This window comes from Chrysochloris asiatica, unplaced genomic scaffold (genome assembly GCF_000296735.1).
Source record: "Chrysochloris asiatica unplaced genomic scaffold, ChrAsi1.0 scaffold00190, whole genome shotgun sequence".
In the NCBI taxonomy this organism is placed as follows: Eukaryota; Metazoa; Chordata; class Mammalia; order Afrosoricida; family Chrysochloridae; genus Chrysochloris; species Chrysochloris asiatica.
The window spans coordinates 4,241,652-4,262,981 of record NW_006408708.1 but is presented as its reverse complement, the minus strand read 5'-3'; positions in this window follow the sequence as shown (position 1 = coordinate 4,262,981).

Genomic DNA, 21,330 nt, shown 5'->3' with positions numbered 1-21,330 from the left:
TAGCTTGGGGTTCAGTGAGGGGGCAATACACAAGAAAGGGGAGGGGAATGGAAGAACAAGGTGGATGGGAGAACAATTAGGCAAGTTTACATGGGCTAAGTGGGACAGAGGTAAATTATGATGTGTGCACAACCTTGGAAAAAAAGGGCTCTGAGATACAGAGATTAAGGTATGGTTTCAATGGGTAAGAGAGGGAAATAATGTTAAGATGCTTGGCTGTCTTTTGAATCTTGGTTTCCCTTGCCTACCATTGTAAAATAGAAACTTGGGGGGTAATGATAGGAATAGCCAGAAACATCATAATAGAAAGCTTGTAAGTCAGTCTTCAGCCAATAACTGATTGTGGAGCCTTTGCATTGCATAAGACCATAGGTGGAATCCTGAACCCCATCCAGAATCTTCTGAAGTGGAAAATTTCCACTTGGAATAATAAGTAGACCAGCCTAGAGTGGCTAGAAGAACAGAAGATAATTTGTGAAAAAAAGACCAGCTGGAAAAATCAAAAACAATAATGGCAATCTGTTTGATTACTACAAAAACAAGCAATCTGTTCAACCAGGAGCCATCAAGGCAAGTGGTAGGGTCCCCTCAGAGCAAACCACCTTACAAGACAAAGACTCAAAGGGAATACATGAACAAGCATGTAGTCTGGCTGGTGACCATGTTGGTCACTGACAAGGGGAAGAGAGGTAAAAACAGCAATGAAGTTGGGAGCTAAGTACCACCACATTCAATAGACTTTTGTGAACCCTGGTGGAGACTGGGTTGGCCAGTAGTTTGGCAAGACCCAGGGACTTCTTGGCCCAGAGGCAGTGACATGACCACAGAGGACTAGAGCAGAGAGTGAAGTGTCCAGCTGATATGAAGTGAGGGGAGATGTACAAGAACATCCATATTTGCAGATAGTACTCACTTGGCCTGGTTTCAATGTCTGGGTGATCAGAACTTGACTAAAAGAAGAAAGAAGAGGGAAAAAAAGAGTATCCTGCTACAATTTGATGAACTTGACCCATACTTATGGATGTCGGAGCTCAAAAAAGGGAACAAATCTTTACAGCCAGGATCACTCCCACCCCCTCGATATACATGGCTGACAGGGATGGGCAACTTAGACATTGGCTACACAAAATGGGTTGGCAGGGGGGACTACAAAGGCAAGAAGTGACTGGCTTACAAGCTTTCAAGAGGGAGCCTCATTCCAGATGGGGAGGGGGAAAGTAGAATCTCCACTGAATGGTTTCCAATCTGTTGGGACAGGGCTAATGAAAGGAGATGGGGATAAGACTCTTGGGTTACAGTAGTGAATAATTGCTATCAGGATTGACTGTGAGGGTTGGTAATGTAAAGGTAGATACTTTGTAACAAAAGGAGGGGAGTGATTGATTTTGCAGTCCAGGAGCAGAGGTCCCTGGGACCATCAAATGAGAAGAGTGGAGTGTGGGACCCTACCCAGAAAAGCAGTGATGCCAGATATGGAGTCAGAGACGATGACATGGACAGATGGAGTGTCTGGGGAACTGGACTCAGTGGGGAGAAGTGCTGTGTGCTGATGGCCAGGGGGCAGGCCTGTGGGGTGTACCCTTTGGTTGTTTGATGATGCATGGTGGGGATTGTAATCATTGCGATGAAACAAAATATGATAGGATGAATGTAAAACTGATGTTCTCCCATGTAAACCCACATAATTCACAATAAATACTCAAAAGAAAAAAGAAGAAGAAGAAGGCCATGGGGAGACATATAAAAATTTTCAGAAAAAAAAAAAAAAAATCTGCCAAGCAAGAGTCATATACCCAGAAGACCAACACAGATCCACTAGAGGAGTCAACGACACTTCTTGAAAGAAGGAGAGCAGGGGAAAAACAAAAAAAGCAGACTGCATGGCTGTGACAGTAACAAGCAAGCTGTCTACCTTGGAGCCATCAACACAAAAAAAGTCAGGTCATGAGTATAAACCCCTTTCTAAGATTGAAACCCAAAGGGAACACGTGAACAGTCGTGTATGCTTGCTGGTGACCACCCTGGTCAACTTGTGAGTGGAAGTGGGAGAAATGCAATGATGAAAACATGGGCTCTGTTTGGTCATGTTCCATAGACACCCGATGACCTCGAGATGAGAGAGAGAAAATGAAGGACTGGCTAGTTTGAAGTCCAGGAAGAAGTGTGAACACCCAAGCCCAATGACACTGGCCTAGCCACTAGGGGATGGACTTAAGAGTGAAGGGGCCAGCTGATCTAAAGGTGGGGGGAGACGTGCAAGTACTCCCAAACTTTCAGATAGCACTCAGTTGACCTAACTTGGATGGCTTGCTGACCAGCACTCATCAGATGACAATAAAGAAGTTCGATACAGGGAGCAAGAATGAACTGCTACAGGTTGATGAACTGGACCTGTGCATATGGATGTTGCTGCCCAAAATTCCAAATGAAAGGGAAGATTTCTTCACATAAAGGATCAAGCTTGCCTTCTCTTCATACTGGGTTGAAAGGGAAGGTCAACTTAGACTTTGGCTATCAAAACTGAGGGGGGCTATCAAGGCGTGAAATGACTGGCTTACAAGATTTTATGAGAGTGGTTAGTGGCAGAATGAAGGAGGTAAATAGAATCCTCACTGAATAGTTTTACTCTTGACCAGATGGATCTGCTGATGATGGGGATAAGATTTTATGATTCAATTCTGAGCAACTGTTATCAGGACTAATTGTGATTATCACAACTGTAAATGTAGAAGAGGTATAACCAAAAGGGAGAGGGAGCAGTTAATATTTCATTTCAGGAACAGAGACCCTAGGACCATCAAGAGGGAAGAGCATGAGAGTAGTAAGGGATCCTAAACAGAAAAGCAGCAGCAACAGATATGATGCAGAGGCGATGGCACAGAGAGACAGAGCAGCAGAGGACTATTGGTCCATAGATTGAGAAAGACAGTGTGCTTGAGGGCAGGAGGCTGGCTGGCAATATGTGCCCTTTGGACATTTAAACAAATACATATTTTCAATGTGGTATGTGTACGTTATTGAAGTGGTATATCAGAAAAAGGTAATATACTGTTAGCTGATGGAACATTGAGGGAATTGTAATCATTGCAATGATTTATTGAATGCAAAACTGATGATCTGCCTTTAAATCTTTACTCATTCAATTCACAATAAAACCTTTAAATAAAAAAAAAGAAGGGAGAGTGTGAGAGGAACACGGGATCCTACCTAGGGTAACAGTGATGGCAGAGACAGTAACATGGAGAGACAGAGTACCTGCTGGCTCCTGGCCCATGGACTAAGAAGGGCTGTTTGGGTCTGTGGGCAGGAGACAGGCTTGCTAAATGTGCCTTTTGGACATTTAAATGAATATATATTTTTTGTTTTGTATGTGTGCATCAATACTTTAGCTTTGTTGATTTATGAAAAAACAAGATGAAAAAGATGTCAGAGGAAAGAGAAAAAAAACCACAAAGTATCATTTAGTGGATGGGTCAATCATTCAAAATCAAAGGGGCACCATGTATCTAGGCCAAAGGCAAGAAGGGAGGGGAAGGTGGGTAGAATGCAAATAGGAACCACAGGGAGAAAGTGGGATAACTGTTGTTGCATGGAGGGGATTGTAATCATTGAGATAAAACAAAGTGTATGATTTGTTGAATGTAAAACAGATGATCTTGTTTGTAAACCTTCACTCAATTCACAACATAATGTTAAAAAAAAAAAAAAAAAAAGGAAGACTTTCATCACATTCTTTATTTCTTTACATCTTGAATAAAGACATCTTAAATACATGTCTCAAAATGTTAAGATTAATAATTACGAGAGAAGGGTATATGTTGTCTTGAATATTATTTTCTGTGTTTCTCTACATACTTGAAATATATATTAATTTAAATATTATAGTATCTTAAAAAAATTATTACCAAAAAACAGTAACAATGGCTAAGAATATATTTATAAGAAATTAACTGACTCAAAGGAGCTTAATAACAATAAAAACAATATCTTGAATGGTGAGAAAATAAACCTGTTTTTCTTAGAGCTACCCACTTGTGATACCTCTGTGACTGCAGCATTAGGTAACATTAGGTAACATAGGGACTATTGTTGTTTTCCTGATGTATATTTGGTCATGTTGCATGTTTTTCAATTAACATTTGCTTTTATAATTAAAAAAACAATAATTTTAAATATTTACACATATTGGGAGAAGAAAAATTAGTCAAAGAAGGATTTGACCTTAAGAGGTCTAATTGTTATTATAGAATGAGGTGAAAGAGAGAAGGGCATGGTCGAAATTTAAATAGCAAAACAAAATTTTGAAAAATATTGTTTATTAAGGACTTGCAGGGCACAGGCAGAGTGCAAGGGGCCTAAGGGGGATATGATGGGAAACAAGTATAAAACTTATCCTGAATTTGCATAAAATAAAGTCTAGTAAGGAGATGAAATTATAATGCTTGAAAAAATTTAATCATCACAATGCAGGCCTCTTTAAAGCCATAAAGTTTTAAATATATGTCCAATCCTGGGCTAACCTCACTACCGCTGCCACACTTGATGCCATCAATGATGCCACCTGGCTGATCCATCTCGTTGAGGGGTCTTCCTCTTTTTCTCTGACCCTCCACCTTACCCAGCATGACATCCTTCTCCAGCGACTGTTTTCTCCGGACAATGTGTCCAAAGTATGAGAGACGAAGCTTAGCCATCTTGGCCTCCAAGGAGCACTCTGGTTGTACTTCTTCCAAAACAGATCTATTGGTTCTTTTGGCAGTCCACGGCACTTTCAGTATTCTCCAACACCACAACTCAAAGGCATCAATTCTTCTACAATCTTCCTTATTCACTGTCCAGCTTTTGCATCCATATGAGGTTATTGAAAACACCATGGCTTGGGTCAGGTGCACCTTAGTCCTCAAGCTGACATCTCTGCTCTTCAGTACTTTAAAAAGTTCCTGTGCAGCAAATTTGCCCAATGCAATACATCGTCTGATCTCTTGACTGCTGCTTCCGCAAGTGTTGACAGTTGATCCAAGAAGAATGAAATCCTCGACAACTTCAATCTCTTCTCCATTGATAAGAATGCTGTTTATTGGTCCAGTGGTGAGTATTTTTGTTTTCTTAACATTGAGATGTAATCCATATCGAAGACTGTGCTCTTTGATCTTCATAAGTAAATGTTTCAAGTCCTCTTCACTTTCAGCAAGCAAGGCTGTATCATCTGCATATCGAAGGTTGTTAATGAGTCTTCCTCCAATCCTGATGCCACGTTTTTCTTCATAGAACCCAGCTTCTCAGATTATTTGCTCAGCATACAGGTTGAATAAGTATGGTGAAAGAATACAACCTTGTCTCACACCTTTCCCAATTTTAAAACATTCAGTGTTCCCATGTTCTGTTCGAACAACTGCTTCTTGGTCTAGGTACAGATTTCTCAGAAGTACAATTAAGTGTTCTGGAATACTCATACTTCTCAATGTTGTCCATAGCTTGTCATGATCCACACAATCAAAAGCCTTTGCGTAGTCAATAAAGCACAGGTAAACGTCCTTCTGGTATTCTCTGCTTTCAGCTAAGATCCATCCGACATCAGCAATGATATCTCTCGTTCCACGGCCTCTTCTGAATCCAGCTTGAACCTCTGGAAGTTCTCTGTCAATGTATGATTGTAGCCGTTTCTGTATTACCTTGAGCAAAACTTTACTCGCTTGAGATATCAAAGAGATTGTCCGATGATTTCCGCATTCTGTTGGGTCACCTCTCTTTGGAATGGGCATAAATATTGATCTCTTCCAATCAGTCGGCCAGACAGTTGTCTTCCAAATTTCTTGGTGGTTGTGTGATCGCTGTTAAACAAGGAATCTCCTTGCAGAAGGCCCTTAAGTCTGGCTCAAAGGTGGGATTTCCATCCTTGGATGTTGCGTCAGTCAAGAGGCGGAAGCGCAGCAGGGGCGACAGGGTTGTAATGAGATGTTTGGGCAACGCTTGTGGTTCTCTAAGTTGGTCGTCCCCGCCTCAAAGCCACGATCCAATGGCCAGGCCGGGATGGCACCCTCGCGTCTGGGTAAATAGGGCAGCCTGGCTGGCCACTGCAGTCTCTTCCCGCTAGGCAGTGTCCCCCGTCAACCTGGTCTCCAGACACCTCTCACCCCACCGCTCCGTGGTCTGGGTTTCATTTAACACCTCCACCAGGTCTGCACAGTTCTCGCATATATATATATATCTTTTCAGTCAATGAAGTCTGAAATTTTATTAACATGTTATATAGCAGAAACATTGACTTGTATGTTTTAGAATAAAGAGTTGTTGAAATAAGCAAAACTTGGTAAGGCTAAAAGAAGAAGTTGCTGTTGTTGCTAAAAGCCATCAAATTGGTTCCTACTCATAGAGACCCTGTATTGGATTTCCAAGGAGCCAGTGGTGAGCTTGAACTGCAGTTAAAACTGACCTTGCAGTTCAGCACATTAACCCACACCAGGACTCCTGGAATCTTTTGGAAATTGCTTGAGCAGATGCATCACAAGTGCACTCACTTTGTTGTATGTTTGTTGTTGTTAGGTGTCTTCCAGTTTTTCAGCTGGATCTGACTCATAGCAACCCTATGCAAAACCAAAGGAAACACTGCCTGGTCCTGTGCCATCCTCACAAATGTTATTATTCTTGAACCCTTGAGCCCATTGCTGCCACCACTGTGCCAATATATCTCCTTGAGGGTCTTCACTGACCCTAGGCTTTACAAATCATGATGTCCTTCTCCAGTGACAGATTCCTCTTGATAACATATTTGAAGTATGAGACGAAGTCTTGCCATCCACACTTCTAAAGAGCATTCTGACTGTACTTCTTCCAAAACAGATTGGTTTGTTCTTTTGGCAGTCCACGGTACTTTTAATGTTCTTTCCCAACACCATAACTCAAAAGCATCAATTCTTCTACAGTCTTCCTTATTCATTGTCCAACTTTAGCATGCATATGAGGCTACTGAAAATACCATGACTTGGGTCAGGCACACCTTAGTCTTCAAGCTGATATCTTTGCTCTAGAACAATTTAAAGAGATTTGCGCAAGGCAATACATTGTTTCATTTGACTGCTGCTTCCAAGAGTGTTGATAGTGGGTCCAAGCAAAATGAAGTCTTTGCTAACTTCAAACTCAACCTTTTCTCCATTTATCATGATGCTATTTATTGGTCCAGTGATAAGGATGTTTGTTTTCTTTACAGTGAGGTATAACCTAAACTGAAAGCTGTTGACTTTATCCTCATCAGTATTTTAAATCCTTTTCACTTTTAGCAAGCAAGGTGTTATCATCTGCATATCACAAGTTATCAATGAGTCTTTTTCCAATCTTGATGCCACAATCTTCTTCATACAATTCAGCTTCTTGGATTATTTGCTCAACATACAGGTTAAATGGGTCAGTGAAAGAATATAACCTGGAGCATACCCTTCCTGATTTTAAACCATTCAGTGCCCCCTTGTTCTATTCAAACAACTGCCTCTTCATCTACGTGCAGGTTCCTCATGAGCACAATTAAGTGTTCTGAAATACTCATTCTTCTTAGTGTTATTCATAGCTTGCCATGATCCATACAAGAAAACACAGGCAAACATCTTTCTGGTATTCTCTGCTTTCAGCCAAGATCCATCAAACATCAGCAATGATATTTCTGCATTCCAGATCCTTGTCTGAATCTGGTTGAACCTCTGGCAGTTCTCTGTCAATATACTGTTGTAGCCGGTTTTGAATTATCTTTAGCAAAATGTGACTTGCTTGTGATACTAATGATATTGTCTGATGATTTCTGCATTCCAATGGGTCACCTCTCTTTCAAATGGTCATAACTATGGATCTCTTCCACTCAGTTGGCCAGGTAGCTGTCTTCCAAATTTCTTGGCATAGATGAGTGTCTCCAGTGCCATATCAGTTTGTTGAAAGGTTTCAATTTGTATTTCATGAATTTCAGGAACATTTTCTTTACCAATGCCTTCAGTGCACCTTGGACTTCGTCCTTCATTGGCTCTTGATCATATGCTACCTCTTGAAATGGTTAAACATCGATCATTTCTTTTTGGTACAGTGACTCTGAATTTCTTCCATATTCTTTTGATGCTTTCTGTATCATTCAATATTTTGACTATAGAATCCTTCAATATTACAAGTTGGGGCTTGAGTTTTTTCTTTAGTTCTTTCAACTTGAGAAATGTTGAGCATGTTCTTACTTTTTGGTTTTCTAATTCCCGGCCTTTGCACATTTTGTTATAATACTTATAATACTTGACATTGTTTTCTCAAGCTCACATTTGAAATTTCTACTCAGCTCTTTTACTTCCTCATTTCTTCCATTTGCTTTAGCATCTCTACACTGGAGAGCAAGTTTCAGAGTCTCTTCTGACATCCACTGTGTTTTTTTCCTTCTTTCTTGTCTTCTTAATGACCTTTTGCTTTCTTCCTGTATTATGTTCTTGATGTCATCCCACAACTCTTCTGGTCTTCGGTCATTAGCATCTAATGCATCAAATCTGTTCTTCAGATGAACTAAAATTCAGGTGGAATATGATCAAGGTCATATTTTGGATTTCATGGACTTGTTTTAATTTTCTTCAGCTTCAGCCTGAATTTGCATATGAGAAATTGATGTCTGCTTCACAGTCTGCCCCCAGACTTATTTTGGCTGATGATATGGAGCTTTTCCACTGTTTCTCCCCACAGATGTAGTTAATTTGATTTCTGTGTATTCCTTCTAGTGAGGTCCATGTGTATAGTCATATTTTAAGCCTTCACATTATGACATACTGACAGATGAGTTGTTGTTGTTAAGTGTCAAGTTGATTCCGACCCATAGCGACCCTGTATAGGGTTTCCGAGGAGCAGCTGGTGAGCTTGAACCATCAACCTTGCAGTTCAAACACCTTTGCAGTCTGACGCATTAACTCACAGTGCCACACCAGGACTCCATATGAATAGTTGTTGAATAAATATAAATGGTTTTATTTCTTTAGGTTGAATCTTTTTCCCAATTTTGATAATTTAGGTTTTATGTGTTAAAATGTGGAGAAATGCTATTTTTCTTCTTTTACTATCTTTAATAACAAATTGTTGAGCGATAACCTGCTTAAAAGGAGTCTCTGATTAGTGCAAATGATCAATAAACTTGGATCCTATTGAAAGGTTGGAGCTCTGAGTCTACCCAGATGCACCTTAGAAGAAATACCTAACAATGTACTTTTGAAAAAATCAGTCACCGAACATCTCGAGGAACACAGTTCTTCTCTGGCACACCTAGGGTTATCCTGAATTGGGATTGCCTCAAGAGTAACTATTTCTTTTTGTTTTCTTAATCTGCTTGGAAGCTGGACTTCTAGCAGGATCAGGCATAAGGAAGTAGTTTTCCCCGAGGAATGTAGGTTCCATAATAGACATGTTGTTGTTTTTGTTGTTGTTGTTAAGTACTGTCAAGTCATTCTGACTCAAAGCAGCCTTGTGTGAGGTTTCTGAGAGCAAGTAGTGGGTTTGAACTGCCAAACTTTCATTTAACAGTCCAATGCTTATCCTGTAGCACCACACCAGACTCTATAATACACATAAAAACCCAAAAGATATATTGGGACAAGTGCCTGTGAGAGGTATAGGACTAAGAAAGCAATAGCAGGCACGGAAAACCTTCAGACTGTGATGCTGGTCTAATGCCTATAAGAGGAAAGAGGGAGGAAGGTGGGTTGTGTAAGAGAAGCTTTGGCCTGTGGTACAGCATTCCAAATATCTCAGACAACTCAGTGGGAAACCACAGATCAAAGGGTGTCTGTGAGAGGAGTCCTGCACTGGGTGGAGACAGACAGGCTCCAATGCCACTGCCACCTCAGTCATGCCAGAGAGCATGGTTTCTGTGTGTGTAAATACTACACAGGATCCAAAAGGAGCTACAGTTGGAGACCATCAGCTAACTACACTTCTGGTAACAGGCTCTCTCTAGAAGGGAGATTTCAGTAGGAGAAATCTATGACCTTTGCAGCTCACTCCACATGCCTCACAGATCCACTTGTGCTCAGAGGGCAGCTAGCTTCTCCACAGTTACCATGGGTTTTGCTTCCTGTCAAGAAACAAAGAAGAAGGAGGTCAGTCTCCATCACTGCAGTTGATCCCTAGGATAGCAACAGTACTCACTGTCTCTTTCCTCCACTGTGGTTGTTATTAGATGCCATCAAGTCAGTTCTGAAATATAGCAACCCTATGCAGAATGAAACACTACCCAGTCCTACATCATCTTCACAATAGTTGTTGTTTGAGTCCACTGCTGCTGCCACTGTGTCAATCCATCTCATTGGGGGTCTTCCTCTTTTTTGTTTACAAAGATTGATGTCCTTCTCCAGGGATTGGTTCCTCATGTTAACATGTTCAAAGTAGTTTAAGGAGCATTCTGGTTGTACTTCTTCCAACACAGATTTGTGTCTTCTTCTGATTGTCCTTTTTATAGATCTTGGAGTTTTAATTGGTGATGTGACCTAAATCATAATCCTGCAGGGTCTCAGCCCTGAATAAGTATACCTTTCTCTGGCCATGCTTGCTGTATTTGCCCTTTCACAGTTACCACTGGGCAAGTGGGTACTAAGAAGTACATAAGTAGATCACCTGGATTTCACACACATTCCTTTCTGTGCCCATTGTGTAAAAATAATCTTACCTCCTTTTGCTGGTCAAGATAATGACTTCTGCCAAGATGGTGACTTCTCTTCTCATTCACTGTTCCCTAGTGACGCAGAGTCCAAAACGATCTTGCAACAAACAGCCTTAACTTGGGTTCATTGGGACCATGGCTTCAGTCCTTGTCAAGAGAACAAGGTGACAGAATCTCTAACCCTGCAGAGATCACATTGATGGAAAGAGGAAGTAAAATGTCCCCTGTGAGTCTTTGTACTGTTGATATTTGGGGTCACACTTGCTTCCACCCTGTGTCTCCCCTATCTATATAGTTTTCCTATTCTGAACACATTCCATAGAGTTCTCCGATTCTGTGCATATGCGTCATCCTTATAAAATATTGTACCTGTGTGATGTTGAAATTGGTCCAATAGAAGATTGTTCCAGTGCTCTTTAACACTGTCTTCTTTTGGATAGTACAGTATGAGGTACAGTCAGTTCATCCCATATGATGTTATGCTATAGGAGCTTCCTGCCTGTGGATCAAGCAGTCCATACATTCCTAAATAGTGGCACTGGATAAGGTTCTCTGGGCAGGAAAGGCAAATCCATATCAGATAGCTTATATAATCCTATAAGAACAAATCACTTGTGCTTCCAGGATGGAGAACAACCACTGTAGTTAACTTACCACCATATGGCAGTTTGGTCTCTTCAGAAGAAAGTATCATGTTGCATGTTCAGCATTGATTTGAAGCTAGAAGGTTGGTAATTCAGAGGTATCAATATCTAGATCATGGGAGTCCATGCCGCTGAACTCAAATGTAGTTATAGTCTTTGCTTTCAAGGTCTCTCCATTCAACACAGAGCTAGTGTTGGCCATGTTAGCTCTGAGATGGCCCATGACAAAGGCTAGCTAATACAACTGCCCAAATCACTTGGTCTGCTTACTTCTTTAGTGCCACATCTCATTGAGTGCTGTTTGGTAGGGCCATCATTTTTTTCATGTTTCTAAGAGCCATCCTAGTCAAATTTGCCTCACTGCCTCCAATCCTTGACAGAGTTTTAAATCCCATGTTCCAAAATAGTAGTTCCCAAGTCAGTGAACTCTTGCTTATCCAGTCTTAAATTCTGGCCTCTTTGTTCAAATGCCCTCAACATTAAATCCTATGAGTACTTCCCTATACTCTAGGCAGTACATGCTAGTTAATTCTTCCAGCTCCTTTGAAATATGACCTCTTTATTCCCTTATCAATCCCAGCTTGCCCTCAGCATGGTTATCCTGAGATTTAACCAAATGTATCTACTGGGCACCAGGAGAAGAGGTGGGAACAGCTCCCAGAGGACACATGTTTGTTGAGGGATAGAAGTCCTGCAGTGTCTTCCTGCATGGGAGAAGTTGTTATTGTTGTAGCTAGTTGCTGCCTAAACAGCTCTGACTCATGCATGCACTCTTTTTATGAAAACAAAACTAAGTATTGTTCAGTCCTGTACCATATTTGTGATTGTTGGTACATTTGAGTCCATTGTATTGTATCAATCCATCTCATTGACGGTATCTCTCATTTTCACTGACCGTCTACTTTAACAAACATTATGTCCTTTCCTTGTGATTAGTCTTTCCTGATGAGTTGCCCAAAGAAAGGGCGCCAAAGTCACACCATCCTTGCTTCTAAAGAGCATTCTTGAGGTATAACTTCAATGACTGATTTGTGGGAGAAATATTAGCTCCAAATATGGGGGGGGGCTTGGATACTTCTGCAAACTCTGAGGGTTCACAGTTTACAGTGTCTCAAGGTTTGGAGGGGACATTCACCACTATGTCCCCATTCCATGTTTCAGGGTCTCAGATTTTCTCAACCAGGTCCCTGATTTTGGCATAACAGACCTACCTTGTCTGACCATTGGATATTTTTTTTGTTATTTCACAACTGTATTAAGTGTTGATTTTTTTCTCAGGTTTGTCAAAGCTCTACAACAAATGATAAAGGTCTCTTTGTATGCTACCAAAAAGGTCCTCTGGCATTAGTTTTATTTTAATGTAGGTTTATTGAGACGCATGTTGTTGTTTTTGTTGTTGTTGTTGGGTGCCATCGAGTCAGTACCAACTCATAGCAACCCTATGCACAACAGAATGAAACACTGACCGGTCCTTGGCCAACTCAGATACACAGCTTGAACAGTTTTAACTAATTATACAGTACTGTAACAACACTGCAATTGAGATAAAAATTATTACCCTCATGCACCTTTGTCAATCCTAAATCCCAGCCTTTGGCAACTAGTATGCCTTTTACTAAATATCCTATAAATAGACTCATTCATGAGAACATTTGTCTCGGAATTCTTTAACTTAGCATAATGCATTTAGGATTCATTCATGATGTTGCATGTACATGTGGTTTGTTCTTGTTTTGTTGTCACATACTATTCCATTGGATAGATGCATCACAATTTGCTTATCCATTGCTCATGTTGATGAACACTGGTTTTTTTTCCAGCTTGAGACAAATTTGAATGCTATAACCATTCACATACAAGACTTTGTGTGAACTTATGTTTCCATTTCTCCTAAGCAAATATCTTAGGAGTGGAGTTTTGGGGTCATATAAAAAACTGTATATAGTTAAGTTTATAGAAAATTGTCAAAATATGTAATAACGTTTGTTGTTGTTAGATGCCATGGTGTCAGTACTGACTCATAGTGACATTACACACAACAGAACAAAACATTATCTGGTCCTGTGCCAATCTCACAATCATTGCTGCTGTCACTGTGCCAATCCATTTCATTGTGGGTCTTCCTCTTTTTGGCTGACCCTCTCATTTATTAAGTATGATGTCTTTCTCCAGGGACTAGTCATTCCTGATAATACATTCGAAGTATTAGATGTGAAGTCTGGCTATCCTGGCTTCTAAGGAGCATTCTGGCTGTACTTATTCCAACACAGATTCGTTTTTGTTCTTTTGGCAGTCCATGGTTCTTTTAATATTCTCCTCCAGCACGGTAACTCAAATGTATCAATTCTTCTATGGTCTTTTTATTCATCGTCTAACTTTCACAAACATATGAAACTATTGAAAATACCGTTGTTTGGGTCAGGCACCTTAGTCCTCAAACTGTCCTTGTTCTTGAACACTTTGAAGATGTCTTGTTCAATGGGTCTTTTGCTTTTTTGACTGCTGCTTCCATGAATGTTGGTGGTTGATCTGAGCAAAATGAAGTCTTTAACAACTTAAATCTTTTCTCAATTTGTCTTAATGTTATCAACTGGTCCAGCTTTAAGGATTTTTTATTTCTTTACATTGAGGTACAACCCATAATGGAGACTGTGGTCTTTAATCTTCATCAGTAAGTATTTTAAGTCCTCTTCACTATCAGCAAGCAAGGTTGTATCATCTACATATCACAGTCTTCCTCCAATTCATGTTATTTCCATATAATACAGCTTCTCAGATTACTTGCTCAGCATGTAGATTGAAAATGTATGGTAAAAAAATTACAACCCTGGTACACACCTTTCCTAATTTTAAACCATTCAGTGTTCCCTTGTTCAGTTGGAACATCTGCCTCTTGATCTATGTACAGGTTCCTCATGAGCACATTAAGTATTCCAGAATACTCGTTCTCTGTGTTGTTGTCCATAGTTTGTCATGATCTACACAATTCAAAACCTTTGTGTAGTCAACAAAGCATAGTTAAACACCTTTCTGGTATTCTCTGCTTTCAGTCAAGATCCATTTGACGTCAGCAATTATATCCCTTGTTCAGGTTCTTGTCTGAATCTGGCCTGAATATCTAATAGCTCCTTATCTATGTACAGTTGCAGCCATTTTTTAATCATCTGAAGCAAAATTTTACTTGCAAGCAATATTAATGAGTGGATAGAATTCTTCAATTTCATCATCACTGGCTTTAGTTGTTGGTGCATACTTTGAATAATAGTTGTATTAACTGGTCTTCCTTATAGCTGTATGAATGTTCTCCTATCACAGACAGCATTGGACTTTAAGATAGAGCTTGATCCGTTCTGTTTGATGATGAATGTGACATCATTTCTCTTCAATTTGTCATTCTTGGCATAGTAAACCACGTGATTGTCAGATTCAAAATTACCAATATCAGTCCATTTCAGCTCACTAGTTTGTTGGTTGGTTGGTTGGTTGGTTGGTTATGTGCCGTGGAGTCTATTCCAACTCATAGCAACTCTAAATAAGGTTTCCGAGGCTGTAAATCTTTATGGAAGCAGAAAGCCTCATCTTTCTCCCTCAGGCTGGATAGATAGTTTCAAATTTCTGACCTTGTAGTTAGCAGCTCTGCTTGTAACCACTATGCTACCAGAACTCCTTTTTCAAATTACTAATGCCTGGGATATCAATCTTTATATATTTTATTTCATTTTTGGCAACTTCTAATTTTCCTAGATTCATACATCATGCATTTCATGGTCCAATTATTAATAGATGTTTACAACTATTTTTTCCCTTTTTTTAGTTGTGTCCCATTATCAAATGAAAGTCCCGATTGCTTTACTAATCATGTCATCACGGTCAGCTCTACTTTGAGGAGGCAGTTCTTCCCCAGCCATATTTTGAGTGCCTTCCAACCTGAAGGGCTCATCTTCTGGCACTTTGTCTGACAATATTCTGGTGCTATTTATCATATTTCAATATTCAGGATTCTGGTGCTATCTGACAGTGTCTCACTGCTATTCATTGGGTCTTCAGTGGTTAAACATTTGGAATAGTCTGTCTCTTCTTCTTCTTAGTCTGTCTTAGTCTGGAAGGTCAGCTGAAACCTGTGTACTGTGGGTGACCCTGCCAACATTCAATGTACCGGGGGAATAGTTTTCAACCTCACAGTACCACACAAATCACCACGTTGCAACAAACTGGCAGATAAGTGGTGGCCTGGTAGCTTTGGGGTCACATTTATAAAATTCCAGTTCCCCACTCTTGGTGGGGTGCTGTTGGATAAACATTGGACTGCTAGTCATAAGGTCAGTGAGTCAAACCCACCAGTCGCTCCTCAGAAACCCTATTCAGGGTCACTATGAATTGGAACCAACTTGACAGTACTTAACAACTAACAACAACAGTTCCCCGCTCAGTATACAAACTTCTGGAACAGGACTCAGATTGTTCTAATCAGATACTATGTCTATGCCTTTGCAGGAGGGCAGTTTACAAGTAGTGCAAATGATTCACAAAATTGGCTGATAACCAAAAGGTTGGAGGTTCAAGTTCATCCAGGGATGCTTCAGAAGAAAGACCTGACCATCTGCTCCCAAAAAGCAGCCATTAAAAACCTACAGACTCAACTAGAGGAAGATTTTTTTTTTTTTTAATTTTTTGATTAAGGAAACGAGGGTAAATTGCTACAATTTGATGAACTTGATCTATACTTAGGGATGTAGTAGCTCAAAATACCAACTGAGAGGGAAGGAGTCTTCACATCAAAAATCAATCTTATTCCCTCTGTAGCTAGGATGGGCAACTTAGGGATTGGATACCTAAAATGAGGGAGCAATAAAGGCATGAAGTGACTGGCCTACAAGTTTCCAAGAGGGAGTTTAGTTTAAGAGTATGCAGGGCAAGGTAGAGACCCCACTGAACAGTTTTCATCTTGTCTAGACAGGTCTGGTGAAAAGAGATTGGGATAAGATAAGATTCTTATGATTCAATAGTGAGTCACTGTCATCATGACTAATTGTGACTGTCACAGTTATAAAGGTAGAAGTTTTGTAACAAAAATGGGGGAATAGTTAATCTAACAATACAGAACCAGAGGACCTAGGACCATCAAGAGAGAAGAGCACAAGCAGAATGTGGAACCCTACCCAGAGAAGCAGCTACACCAGAGATGGAGGCAGAGATGAGGACATGGAGAGAAGGAGCAGCTCAGGACTCTGGACTCATGAAAAGAAAAGGACTGGGTGCTGGTGGCCAGGAGGCAGACTTGCAGAATGTGCCCTTTGGTTTTTTAAATGATATATTCCTGAGTGTTTCTTTGTACATCCCTGTCCCCCACCCCCCACTCCCTCCAAAAAAAAACAAAAACCAGGGAATGGAAGAAAATACTGTTGAATGATGATGCACGGAGATCGTAATCATTGCAATTAAACGATGGTGTAAAGCTGATGTTCTCCCATGTAAACTATCACTCAGTTCACAATAAAAACTTGCCAGAAACAAACCCCCAAAAAAACCACCTACGGAACACAGTACTACTCTGATATGCAATGGTGTCACCGTGAGTTTGAGTGGACTCAATAGCAAGTGGTTTTGGTTATGTGTAGAAGGGATACTAGGATAGGTAAGCCCAAAAGCATTGGATTGGAGAAAGGAGCAATTCTTTAAAAGAAAACGGATGCATTTGTTCAAAGAAAAGGGAAATAAGACCAGACCAGGCTATTAGATATCTGCATGGTTATAACACTTTGAAGATAATTTTTCTTCTATGAACTATTTGTACCACTTACATGTGCATTATATTAAATATAATTTATATAATTCGTGATTTTCTTTTTTTATGTGATTTGGAGGAGAGTTTTTCACTCTATTTTTGTTTAACAAGCATGCTGTCCTCCTCTAGGGACTGGTCCCTCCTGATAACATGTCCAAATCATGTGAAACAGAATCTCTTCATACTTGCTTCTAATGACCAATCCAGCTGTGCTTCTTCCAAGACAGATTTGTTTGTTCTTCTGGCAGTTCATGGTCTATTCAATGTTCTTCACCAACACCTTACTTCAGTCTTTCTTATTCATTGTTCATCTTTCACATGCATATGAGGCAATTGAAATTACTATGACTTGGATCAGGTACATCTTAGTCTTAAGTGATATCTTTGTTCTTTAACACTTTAATGAGGTATTTTGTAGCAGATTTACCCAATATAATAAGGTGTTTGATTTCTTAACTGATGCTTCCATTGGTGTTAATTGTGGGTCCAAGTAAAATGAAATACTTGATAACTTCAGCCATTAGTGTCTAATGCATCAAATCTGTTCTTGGGTTGATTTCTTAATTCAGGTGGGATAAACTCAAGGTCAGTAGTCCTGGTGTGGTGCTGTGGGTTAATGCCCCAGACTACAAAGCCATTTGAACTGCAAGGTTAACAGATCAAGCTCACCAGCTGCTCCTCGGAAACTCTATACAGGGTCGCTATGGGTAGGGATCGACTCAATGGCACCTAACAGCAACAAAATAATCAAGGTCATATTTTAGCTCTTGTGAACTTATTTTCATTTTCTTCAGCTTCAGTCTAAAGTAGGTCTGAGCAATTGATGGTCTGTTCCACAATCTGCCTCTGGCCTGGTTTTGGGTGATGATATGCAGTTTTTCCACCATTTCTTTCCACAGATGTAGTCAATTTGATTTCTGTGTATTACATCTGGTTAAGCCCATGTGTATAATTGGTACATGTGTACAATCTTTTCTCCACTTATCATGATGTTGCTTTTAGTTCCAGTTGTGAGGATTTTGTTTTCTTCATGTTGAAGTATATTCCTTAATGATCTTTAATCTTCATCAGTAAGTGCTTCAAGTCCTCCTCATTTGCAGGAAGCAAGGGTATGTCGTCTGTATATGCCACATTCTTCTTCATATAGTCCAGCTTCTTGCTCAGCATACAGACAGAATAAGTATACTGAAAGGATACAACCCTGACACACTCCTTTCCTGATTTTAAACCATGCAGTACCCCTTGTTCTGTTTGAATGACTGCTTCTTGGTGTGTGTACAGGTTCCATATGAGCACAAATTAAATATCCTGGAATTCCCCATTCTTCACAATATTACTCATCATTTGTTATGATCCACACAGTTGAATGTCTCTGTATAGTCAGTAAAACATAGGTATATAGCTTTCTGATCTTCTCTGCTTTCAGCCAAGATCCATCTGACATCAACAGTGGTATTCCTGGTTCTACATCCTCTTGTGAATCTGACTTGAATTCCCTTTTGATGTACTGCTACAACCATTTGTGAAAGTTTAAACATAATGTACTAGCTTCCTAATCTGGAAGTTGAGACTGTAGCTCTCTTCCAATCCCTGCTCTCACACACACTTCTTCCTACAACTTCCCCCTGTTTTCTACATATTTTCTTTCTTGAACTCCTATTAGTGAGATGAGGAGCCTCTTGGTTTGAGTCTCTGTTTTACTTAGACCCTCCAACTTTCCATCTGTTTTTTGCCTATTCTCTTGATGTAATTTCAGCTATTTTATTGAATGTAATAACTCCATGGAATACTGGTGTGGTGCTGTAGAATAAGCACTAGACTGCTAACCACAAAGTCAGCAGTTCAAACCCACCAGTTGTGCCTAATAAATCGTATGACAGGATCACTATGAGTCGGAACTGTCTCAACGGCACTTAATAGCAACAGTTATTTTTGTTACATTTTTTTTTCCCCAAGAGACAGTTGTTATTCTCTAAATGTTTCTTTTTAGTTTAACATCATGTTCTTGTTTCATGGATTTAAATTTTGTATTATAATTCTGAAGTTATATAATAAGTGTAAGTGTTGTTTTCACTGGATTGTCTTTGTTTCTCCCAAGTTTCTCTTATTCATTTGCTTTTTTTTTTAAATACGATATTTAATGTTAGAGAATTTCTTCATATGTCCAGTCATACTTGATAGTCCATTTATATTTAAGAGTGAAGCACTAAAAGAAATGATTGAAAGTTCTATGTGTATTTGCAGTGTTTGTCAGTTGCTACAATTTACTGAAGGCTAATCAGGCAGGAGTCCTGGTGTGGCACTGTGAGTTAAGGCGCCAGACTGCAAAGCCATTTGAACTACAAGGTTGGTGGTTCAAGCTCACCAGTTGCTCCTTGGAAACCCTATACAGGGTCACTATGGGTTGGAATCGACTCGATGGCACTTAACAACAACAACAATCAGGCAGGCACTTAACAATCTCAGGGATGGAGTTATTTTGTTATGGCACTCTAATCTGTCAGTATATAAGTCTTTTCTTCAGCCAGTTCCTCCAAGTAAAAGAAGTCTAGAGGTTTGAAAAACTATGGCACCAAACCATTCCTCCCACTACACACTCTATTTCTCTCTGGGTTCAATGCTTCATGCACTGACCACCTAGAACTCAAACATCATACTCCCAGTCATGAGGTTTATTAGAGAAGGTAGAGCTCTGGTGTGGCTCTGTGGGTTAATGCGTAGAACTGCAAAGTCAGTTTGAACCACAATGTCAGCAGTTCAAGATCATCAACCACTCCTCAGAAACTCTATACAGGGTCGCTATGGGTCAGAACTGACTCAATAGTGCTTAACAACAACAACAAAGAACTAACAGATTACAATTCAGGGTCAGAAATATTCAGGGCAAAGTTCTTTCAGTCATGAGAGCCTGTCTTCAGCCATGTCCACAGGTAACCCTCTCTCTGCCTGGCCAATGTTGCAAAGCTGTTTGAGGGCTGCTGCTAAATGCCCACAGGACACACCACTCCATCATAAACCTCAGCCATAAGTTACTCAGCTCTAGCTCTGTGGGTCATCAAACCTACCCCCCACCACTACAAGCACCCCACTCTACAAGCAAACTTCTTGCCTGAAATCACAGCTTAATTTGCTCCACAAACTGTGTCCTTGCGTTCTAGTTCTTGGTTTCTGCTATTGCTGCTACTGTTATTCCAGTGTCACTGCTTTCTGTCCCTGGGTTGAGGAGTTTCAATGCACAGGGATCTCTAGATACAAAGGACACACTCCACTGCTGGTTCCTCTTCTTGATGGTAGTGTGATCTTCCATTCCTGCTTCTGAGTTGGTTCATTTTATATCCATGCTAGAGTTTCAAATTTTACCATTACGATTAACTCTGTTAACATCCACAGAGGAATCATGTCATCTTATCAGTATCTTCTCCACTTTCTCTTACCCAGACCCAACAAGGAAGAAACATTATGGGAGTTACCGACTATGGCTAGAAGAGACCTTAGATAATTTGTTACACCACAAGATTTCACTGTTCATTAAGCAATATTTTGTTGTTGTTGTTGTTAGGTGCCATCAAGTCAGTACAGACTCGTAGTGACCTTATGCATAATAGAATGAAACACTGCCTGGTCCTGGACCAACCTCACAATTACTGCTACATTTGAGCCCATAGCTGTTGCAACTGTGCCAATCCATCTTGTTAGGGGTCTTCTTCTTTTTCCCTGCCTTTCCATTTCACCAAACATGATGTCTTTATCTAGGGACTGGTCCCTCCTGACAATATGTTTGAAGTATGAGAGACAAAGTCTGGCCATCCTGGCTTCCAAGAAGCATTCAAAAACAGATTGGCTTGTTCTTTTGTCAGCCCATGGTACTTTTAATATTTTCCTCCAACACAATAGCTCAAATGCATCAATTCTTCTATGGTCTTCCTTATTCACTGTCCATCTTTTGCATGCATATGAGTTTATTGAAAATACTTGGGTCAGGCTCACCTTAGTCCTCAAACTGACATCTTTGCTCTTGAACACTTTGAAGAAGTCTTGTGCATCAGATTTGCCTAATGCAATGCGTCATTTGATTCTTGACTGCTGCTTCCATGAGTGTTGATCCAAGAAGAATGACAATCTTGACAACAACATTCACAAGAATGTTGTTTATTGATCCAGTAGTAAGGATTTTTGTTTCCTTTCTATTGAGATGTAATCCATACCGAAGGTTGTGTTCTTTGATTTCATCAGTAAATGTT